This window comes from Plectropomus leopardus, chromosome 2 (assembly GCF_026936395.1).
Source record: "Plectropomus leopardus strain MGB_pleo_1.0 chromosome 2, ASM2693639v1, whole genome shotgun sequence".
Taxonomy (NCBI): domain Eukaryota; kingdom Metazoa; phylum Chordata; class Actinopteri; order Perciformes; family Serranidae; genus Plectropomus; species Plectropomus leopardus.
Window position 1 is genome coordinate 11,161,048 of NC_142177.1, and position 11,091 is coordinate 11,172,138.

Consider the following 11,091-nt stretch of genomic DNA (forward strand, 5'->3'; position numbering starts at 1 on the left):
GAAAAATGTCAAAATTTGACATGTCCCAAAAACAGCTGAAAACAGCTTAGAATACCCTGCTAATTCACGCCATAGCATAGAAATTTGAGAAAATGGCCAAAAACATCATAATTTCTCATGTCGAAAAAATGACCAAAAATCCAAGACTATAGTAAGGCGAAAAATGTCAAATTTTGACATGTCCCAAAAACAGCTGAAAACAGCTGAAAACAGCTTGGAATAACCTGCCAAGACACGCCATAGCAGAGAAAGTAGCAAAAATGGCAGAAAACATAATAATTTTGCCTGTCGAAAAAGTGACCAAAAATCCAAGACTATAGTAAGGCGAAAAATGTCAAAATTTGACATGTCTCAAAAACATCTGAAAACAGCTGAAAACAGCTTAGAATACCCTGCCAAGAAACGCCATAGCATAGAAATTTGAGAAAATGGCTAAAAACATCATAATTTCTCATGTCGAAAAAATGACCAAAAATCCAAGACTATAGTAAGGCGAAAAAATGTCAAAAATTTGACATGTCCCAAAAACAGCTGAAAACAGCTTAGAATACCCTGCTAATTCACGCCATAGCATAGAAATTTGAGAAAATGGCCAAAAACATCATAATTTCTCATGTCGAAAAAATGACCACAAATCCAAGACTATAGTAAGGCAAAAAATTTCAAAATTTGACATGTCTCAAAACATCTGAAAACAGCGGAAAACAGCTTAGAATAACCTGCTAATTCACGCCATAGCATAGAAATTTGAGAAAATGCCTAAAAACATCATAATTATTCATGTCGAAAAAATGACCAAAAATCCAAGACTATAGTAAGGCGAAAAATGTCAAAATTTGACATGTCCCAAAAACAGCTGAAAACAGCTTAGAATACCCTGCTAATTCACGCCATAGCATAGAAATTTGAGAAAATGGCCAAAAACATCATAATTTCTCATGTCGAAAAAATGACCAAAAATCCAAGACTATAGTAAGGCGAAAAATGTCAAATTTTGACATGTCCCAAAAACAGCTGAAAAAAGCTGAAAACAGCTTAGAATAACCTGCCAAGACACGCCATAGCATAGAAATTTGAGAAAATGGCTAAAAACATCATAATTATTCATGTCGAAAAAATGACCAAAAATCCAAGACTATAGTGAGGCGAAAAATGTCAAATTTTGACATGTCCCAAAAACAGCTGAAAACAGCTGAAAACAGCTTGGAATAACCTGCCAAGACACGCCATAGCATAGAAATTTGAGAAAATGGCTAAAAACATCATAATTATTCATGTCGAAAAAATGACCAAAAATCCAAGACTATAGCAAGGCGAAAAATGTCTAAATTTGACATGTCCCAAAAACATCTGAAAAAAGTTGCAAACAGCTTAGAATACCCTGCCAAGACACGCCATAGCATAGAAATTTGAGAAAATGGCTAAAAACATCATAATTTGTCATGTCGAAAAAATGACCAAAAATCCAAGACTATAGTAAGGCGAAAAATGTCAAAATTTGACATGTCCCAAAAACAGCTGAAAACAGCCTAAAACAGTTTAGAATAACCTGCCAAGAAACGTTATAGCATAGAAATTTGAGAAAATGGCTAAAAACGTCATAATGATTCATGTTGAAAAAATGTTCAAAAATCCAAGACTATAGTAAGGCGAAAAATGTCAAAATTTGACATGTCCCAAAAACATCTGAAAAAAAGTTGCAAACAGCTTAGAATAACCTGCCAAGAAACGTTATAGCATAGAAATTTGAGAAAATGGCTAAAAATGTCATAATGATTCATGTTGAAAAAATGTTCAAAAATCCAAGACTATAGTAAGGCGAAAAATGTCAAAATTTGACATGTCTCAAAAACATCTGAAAACAGCTGAAAACAGCTTAGAATACCCTGCCAAGAAACGCCATAGCATAGAAATTTGAGAAAATGGCTAAAAACATCATAATTTCTCATGTCGAAAAAATGACCAAAAATCCAAGACTATAGTAAGGCAAAAAATGTCAAAATTTGACATGTCTCAAAAACATCTGAAAACAGCTGAAAACAGCTTAGAATAACCTGCTAATTCACGCCATAGCATAGAAATTTGAGAAAATGGCCAAAAACATCATAATTTCTCATGTCGAAAAAATGACCACAAATCCAAGACTATAGTAAGGCAAAAAATTTCAAAATTTGACATGTCTCAAAACATCTGAAAACAGCGGAAAACAGCTTAGAATAACCTGCTAATTCACGCCATAGCATAGAAATTTGAGAAAATGCCTAAAAACATCATAATTATTCATGTCGAAAAAATGACCAAAAATCCAAGACTATAGTAAGGCGAAAAATGTCAAAATTTGACATGTCCCAAAAACAGCTGAAAACAGCTTAGAATACCCTGCTAATTCACGCCATAGCATAGAAATTTGAGAAAATGGCCAAAAACATCATAATTTCTCATGTCGAAAAAATGACCAAAAATCCAAGACTATAGTAAGGCGAAAAATGTCAAATTTTGACATGTCCCAAAAACAGCTGAAAACAGCTGAAAACAGCTTGGAATAACCTGCCAAGACACGCCATAGCATAGAAATTTGAGAAAATGGCTAAAAACATCATAATTATTCATGTCGAAAAAATGACCAAAAATCCAAGACTATAGTAAGGCGAAAAATGTCAAAATTTGACATGTCCCAAAAACAGCTGAAAACAGCCTAAAACAGTTTAGAATAACCTGCCAAGAAACGTTATAGCATAGAAATTTGAGAAAATGGCTAAAAACGTCATAATGATTCATGTTGAAAAAATGTTCAAAAATCCAAGACTATAGTAAGGCGAAAAATGTCAAAATTTGACATGTCCCAAAAACAGCTGAAAACCGCTTAGAATACCCTGCTAATTCACGCCATAGCATAGAAATTTGAGAAAATGGCTAAAAACATCATAATTTCCCATGTCGAAAAAATGACCAAAAATCCAAGACTATAGTAAGGCAAAAAATTTCAAAATTTGACATGTCCCAAAAACAGCTGAAAAAAGCTGAAAACAGCTTAGAATACCCTGCCAAGACACGCCATGGCAGAGAAAGTAGCAAAAATGGCAGAAAACATAATAATTTTGCCTGTCGAAAAAGTGACCAAAAATCCAAGACTATAGTAAGGCGACAAATGTCAAAATTTGATATGTCCCAAAAACATCTGAAAACAGCTGAAAACAGCTTAGAATAACCTGCTAATTCACGCCATAGCATAGAAATTTGAGAAAATGGCTAAAAACATCATAATTTGTCATGTCGAAAAAGTGTCCAAAAATCCAAGACTATAGTAAGGCGAAAACTGTCAAAATTTGACATGTCCCAAAAAAAGCTGAAAACAGCTGAAAACAGCTTAGAATAGCCTGTCAAGACACATCATGGCAGAGAAATTAGCAAAAATGGCAGAAAAATCATAATTTGTCATGTCGAAAAAGTGTCCAAAAATCCAAGACTATAGTAAGGCGAAAAATGTCAAAATTTGACACGTCCCAAAAACATGTGAAAAAAGTTGAAAACAGCTTAGAATACCCTGCCAAGAAACGCCATAGCATAGAAATTTGAGAAAATGGCTAAAAACATCATAATTTCTCATGTCGAAAAAATGACCAAAAATCCAAGACTATAGTAAGGCAAAAAATTTCAAAACTTAACATTTCCTCAAAACATCTGAAAAAAGCTGAAAACAGCTTAGAATAACCTGCCAAGACACGCCATAGCAGAGAAATTTGAGAAAATGGCTAAAAACATCATAATTTCTCATGTCGAAAAAATGACCAAAAATCCAAGACTATAGCAAGGCGAAAAATGTCAAAATTTGACATGTCCCAAAGACATCTGAAAAAAGTTGCAAACAGCTTAGAATACCCTGCCAAGACACGCCATAGCATAGAAATTTGAGAAAATGGCTAAAAACATCATAATTTGTCATGTCGAAAAAATGATCAAAAATCCAAGACTATAGTAAGGAGAAAAATGTCAAAATTTGACATGTCCCAAAAACATCTGAAAACAGCTGAAAACAGCTTAGAATAACCTGCTCACACACCCCATAGCATAGAAATTTGAGAAAATGGCTAAAAACATCATAATTTGTCATGTCGAAAAAATGACCAAAAATCCAAGACTATAGTAAGGCGAAAAATGTCAAAATTTGACATGTCCCAAAAACATCTGAAAAAAGCTGAAAACAGCTTAGAATACCCTGCCAAGACACGCCATAGCAGAGAAAGTAGCAAAAATGGCAGAAAACATAATAATTTTGCCTGTCGAAAAAATGACCAAAAATCCAAGACTATAGTAAGGCGAAAAATGTCAAAATTTGACATGTCCCAAAAACATCTGAAAACAGGTGAAAACAGCTTAGAATAACCTGCTCACACACCCCATAGCATAGAAATTTGAGAAAATGGCTTAAAACATCATAATTTGTCATGTCGAAAAAATGACCAAACATCCAAGACTATAGTAAGGCGAAAAATGTCAAAATTTGACATGTCCCAAAAACATCTGAAAAAAGCTGAAAACAGCTTAGAATAGTCTGCCAAGACACGCCATAGCATAGAAATTAGAGAAAGTGGCTAAAAACATCATAATTATTCATGTCGAAAAAATGACCAAAAATTCAAGACTATAGTCAGGCAAAAAATTTCAAAATTTGACATGTCCCAAAAACATCTGAAAAAAGTCGCAAACAGCTTAGAATACCCTGCCAAGACACGCCATAGCAGAGAAAGTAGCAAAAATGGCAGAAAACATAATAATTTTTCCTGTCGAAAAAGTGACCAAAAATCCAAGACTATAGCAAGGGGAAAACTGTCAAAATTTGACATGTCCCAAAAACATCTGAAAAAAGCTGAAAACAGCTTAGAATACCCTGCCAAGACACGCCATAGCATAGAAATGTGAGAAAATGGCCAAAAACATCATAATTTCTCATGTCGAAAAAATGACCAAAAATCCAAGACTATAGTAAGGCAAAAAATTTCAAAACTTAACATTTCCTCAAAACATCTGAAAAAAGCTGAAAACAGCTTAGAATAACCTGCCAAGACACGCCATAGCAGAGAAATTTGAGAAAATGGCTAAAAACATCATAATTTCTCATGTCGAAAAAATGACCAAAAATCCAAGACTATAGTAAGGCGAAAAATGTCAAAATTTGACATGTCCCAAAAACATCTGAAAACAGCTGAAAACAGCTTAGAATAACCTGCTCACACACCCCATAGCATAGAAATTTGAGAAAATGGCTTAAAACATCATAATTTGTCATGTCGAAAAAATGACCAAAAATCCAAGACTATAGTAAGGCGAAAAATGTCAAAATTTGACATGTCCCAAAAACATCTGAAAAAAGCTGAAAACAGCTTAGAATAGTCTGCCAAGACACGCCATAGCATAGAAATTAGAGAAAGTGGCTAAAAACATCATAATTATTCATGTCGAAAAAATGACCAAAAATTCAAGACTATAGTCAGGCAAAAAATTTCAAAATTTGACATGTCCCAAAAACATCTGAAAAAAGTCGCAAACAGCTTAGAATACCCTGCCAAGACACGCCATAGCAGAGAAAGTAGCAAAAATGGCAGAAAACATAATAATTTTTCCTGTCGAAAAAGTGACCAAAAATCCAAGACAAATGTCAAAATTTGATATGTCCCAAAACATCTGAAAACAGCTGAAAACAGCTTAGAATCACCGGCTCACACACGCCATAGCATAGAAATTTGAGAAAATGGCAGAAAACATCCTAATTATTCATGTCGAAAAAATGACCAAAAATCCAAGACTATAGTAAGGCGAAAAATTTCAAAACTTAACATTTCCTCAAAACATCTGAAAAAAGCTGAAAACAGCTTAGAATAGCCTGTCAAGACACGTCATGGCAGAGAAAGTAGCAAAAATGGCAGAAAACATAATAATTTTGCCTGTCGAAAAAGTGAACAAAAATCCAAGACTATAGTAAGGCGAAAAATGTCAAAATTTGATATGTCCCAAAAACATCTGAAAAAAGCTGAAAACAGCTTAGAATCACCGGCTCACACACGCCATAGCATAGAAATTTGAGAAAATGGCAGAAAACATCATAATTTGTCATGTCGAAAAAATGACCAAAAATCCAAGACTATAGTAAGGCGAAAAATGTCAAAATTTGACATGTCCCAAAAACATCTGAAAAAAGCTGAAAACAGCTTAGAATACCCTGCCAAGACACGCCATAGCAGAGAAAGTTGGAAAAATGGCAGAAAACATAATAATTTTGCCTGTCGAAAAAGTGAACAAAAATCCAAGACTATAGTAAGGCGAAAAATGTCAAAATTTGACTTGTCTCAAAAACATCTGAAAAAAGCTGAAAACAGCTTTGAATAGCCTGGTAATTCACGCCATAGCATAGTAAATTGAGAAAATGGACAAAAACATCATAATTTCTCATGTCGAAAAAATGACCAAAAAACCAAGACGTATAGTAAGGCGAACAATGTCAAAATTTGACATGTCCCAAAACCATCTGAAAAAAGCTTAGAATAGCCTGCCAAGACACATCATAGCATAGAAATTTGAGAAAATTGCTAAAAACATCATAATTTTGCCTGTCAAAAAAGTGACCAAAAATCCAAGACTATAGTAAGGCGAAAAATGTCAAAACTTGACATGTCCCAAAAACATTTGAAAACAGCTGAATACAGCTCAGTATTGCCTGCCAAATTACACCATAGCACAGGAAGTTGCAAAAATTGGCAGCACCATTATAATTTGACATGTTGAAAAAGTGACCAAACATCCAAGACTATAGTAAGGCGAAAAATGGCAAAATTTGACATGTCCCAAAAACATCTGAAAACAGCTGAAAACAGCTTAGAATATCCTGCCAAGACACGCCATAGCATAGAAAGTAGCAAAAATGGCCAAAAACATCATAATTTGACATGGCGAAAAAGTGACCAAAAATCCAAGACTATAGTAGTGCGAAAAATGTCAAAATTTTTACATGTCCCAAAAACATCTGAAAACGGCTTATAATAACCTGCCAAGACACGCCATTTCATAGAATGTTGCAAAAATGGCTAAAAACAGAAATAAAATGACATGTCGAAAAAATGACCAAAACTCCAACAATAGTCAAATGTCAAAATTTGCCATGTCCCAAAAACATCTCAAAACTGAAAACAGCTTAATATATCCTTCCAATACACGCCATAGCATAGAAAGTTCCAAACGTGGCCAAAAACATCAAAATTTGACATGTTGAAAAAATGACAAAAAATGCCAGGCTGAGTAGTATGGTGAAAAATGTCAAAATATGATTTGTCCAAAAAACACCTGAAAACCAAATAAAACAACATAAAATTGTACGCAGAAACACGCCATAGTATAGGATGTTGCAAAAATGCCCAACATCACCATAAAATAGCATGTCAAAAAAATGATCAAAAATGCTATACTATAGTATGGTGAAAAAATATTACACCCAAAAAACACTTGAAAACCACATAAAATAGCATGCCAAAATACCATAATATCACACAAAATCACACAAAATGCCATACTATAGTATGGCAAAAAATGTCCAAATATGACATGTCCAAGACAGCTGAAAACCACATACAATCACATGTCAAAACACTCCATAACATAAAATTTTGCCAAAACGGCCAATTGTACCATAATATAGCTTGTCGAAAAACATCTGAAAATGCCATACTATAGTATGGCATTGTTTCAGCATGGGATACCCTGGAGCAGCCTTTACCAAAGGAAAGGAAAGAATTCCATCCCACAATCCTTTGCAGCGACAACATTTAAGGCAGCTCACAATCCAACATTTAGCGAACATGAGCAAGCGACATGGCAATTATGGCCGATATGGCCGAATAATTTGTCGTCCAAAATCGCAGTATAGTCTGTTCACCAAAATTGCACAAAACATAATAGTATATTTTGTCTACCATACCATCTACATAAAATTCATAGTATAGTCTAAAAGTTTATACTAGTAGTGTGTTGTCTAACATCGCACAAATTCATAACATAGTTTAACACAAAATCACAAAAAAGTCATACAGTAGTGAGTTGCTTAAACTACACAAAAAAGTCATAGTATAGCATGTCCTTCAAAACCGCAAAAAAAAAAAAGTAATCAAACAGCATGTCATCCAAAATCATGCATGAATTCACGGTATAGTCTGTTGTCCAAAATCGCACAAAAAAGTCTTTGTATACGTTGCTTAGTGTATGTTTTCCAAAATGGCACAAAAAAATCATAGTATAGTATGACATTCACAATCACTCAAGAAAGTCATACTATCGAAATAGCATCAAAAATATTATACTTGTATTTGAAATAAAAATATGTATGAAAAATGTATTAAAATTGCCATATATACACATATTTGTCATTCAATGTAATGGATGATGCTGTGGTTTAACAGAAAAGTTATGTAACACTGAATGCCAAAACATTTACTTCAGTTCATTTTTGCAGGCAATCACCTGGCCACCTATATCACACAATGACTTCAACCAATAAAGTTTGTCATAATTATTCACAAGATAAAGATGTATTTTTAATGATCTATCATGATAAATGTTTTCACCGAATGACAGCAGTCTTCTGACCTGGATAGCCACATTGTGAAAAGGGTAAATTATTGAATATTTAAGAGAGAAGAATTACCCTTTCTGCAGCATCACAGGGATCTTTGGGGTCCTCTCAATGATGCCATAGACTGTCACATGTCTATCACTTTCAGATATGATTTCAAAATGTCTTCCTGACTTTGTTACACCGAATGACTTCTAAAGCACTTATTTTGGGGACAAATGTACTCTGGTCATATTAGTAATTTAAAAAATAGCAGGATGCTGTGTTTTTAGCATGACATAGCCAATACTCATCAGAAGACGCCACGAAAAACAATTAGTAATTTAACAGAGTATTTTAAATGTTTATTTAAACATGTAATAGTGAAACTGAAGTGTGGACCGTTTTTTAGCTTTTTAGCATTATGTCAGTCATATTTTGACATTTCATCTTCCAAAAAGTTATCTAAAAGGATAATTCAGATATGGTAGAGCGAATAAATAAATCATTTGTGTATATTTAGAATTTTATGTTAAATTAATTTGATACAGACACAAAAATGGACACATCACATCTTTCACCCACAATACACTCCATATTGTGATGGTGTACATGCTAAGAGTAAAAAAAAAAAACTTCACGATCATCAATAGGTTCACTTCTTGCTTTTTTATTAATGGCATTTACTTGTACTTTTACTTTCAATAATATTGCACATTTAAAACATAAAATTAGTTACGGTGCTTGTATAATAATATCAGACACTTTATGACCTATTTGTCTGACGTACAGAGGGAATCCACAGCATAATCAAACTCGAACCACAACTCATTTCCATCTGGATGGCAGTATTTTCTCTGTTATTGTGTATGCATATTTACCAGCTTCACTTTCAGTCCATCTCCTCCCACAGGTATCTGGGACAATTGTGGATATAAAGTTAGATATCAAATGAGTCCAGATTTACTTTGCACTTCTGAGGGTCCACTTTTGTCTTCTCTGCTTTCAGAAGACCCATCAGCTTGTCCAACAGCATGATTTAGCAGCCTCTCCTCCTGTCTGTCCTGGTTCTCTTGTCTCTCTTCAGCACCGTCTAAACTCCAATGTGCAACTACAATGCTGCATTTTTATGGAGGTCTTCCCTGTCAGACACAGGAAGCTCAGAGAGGACTATTCACAGATCACAGACTGCTGTGTCAGTAATATTCCTGCATAGCCGTAACTCAGCTGACCCAAAGATGACTGTTCACCTGCAGCATCAGTTTGTGATGGATTTACATATAACTGGTGTAAGCCAATCAGCAGTCCTCCTTTAGGGATGGAATTTGATGATATTGACGTTTGAAGGTCATTTAACTGATTCCTCAAAACAAGACAGGACTTGACGGGAGAAAAACACTTGTAAATCGCCATAAATTTAAAAATTATCTCCAAATTGGGAATATGAAAATATGTAAAGAGATTTCAAAATAAGACATGCACATCCCGTGGTAGGAGCTGGATCCAAGATAAACCAAAATGTGAAAAGATGGAGGTCTGCACACCGGGAAGCTCCCCTGGAAGGATTTTATTCTGCAAAATAAGTGACATTTCGAGCTGAAACACTCTTCCTCAGATTTATAGTGTGGTGTTATTAAGTCTAATGGGGAGCTCCCTGGTGTGCAGACCTCTATCTTTTCACAATATGCAAATATGTAACATATTGCCCTCCCCAATACTCTCTTAATGATAGTTTAAAATATTCCAAATAGTTTAAAAGTATTTAATGTTCTCCCTGGATTTTTGATGTGAAGGAAATGACTGGCCATCAGAGAAAAGGGAGGAGTTCACAGGTCATATTATATCAGTCAGTGATTCCTCAGCTGCAGCAGCCTGCATAACTGTGCATTGTCCAATTCTTCCAAAAAGTGGAAGAGATGGGATGCTGCTGCCTGCTCACCAAAGCTTTCCTGCCCCGAGTCATGACATGCATAGATCTGTAAATTTGTAATTTGATAATAAAAAGCACTTCATTTAAAAACAGACATAATGCTGCATAAATAACTATAATCAGCTCGGTTTGAGCCCTGTTGCTGTCAAGAGGAGACTGACAACAATCAGCGTGTTTAGTGTTGAATAACCTCTCTTGGTAGATACATGTCCTGAGAATGGACTGCAGAGGGTGCTAAAGAGTAAACATCAGGAGCAATTTATTTTACTTTGTAATAATTATGCAGATGGCTTTAGACAGCTATGGTCTTTTGATGTCTAAATATTAAACATATTTCACTATATTTTAAGCTTTTTACAGATTATATCAATATTTTGATTTTAAATCTATTTCCCAAGGAAAATGTTAACATGATCTAACCCTGACTTGAGATGAAGCCATATTTTTATCTAATAAGTTGCTATTTTTGGTTAAGTATTTTGAAATTCAGTCAATCACAACTTAAGTTTACTTGTATTTATTTTATTTTAATTAACCTTTATTTAACCAGATTAATCCCATTGAC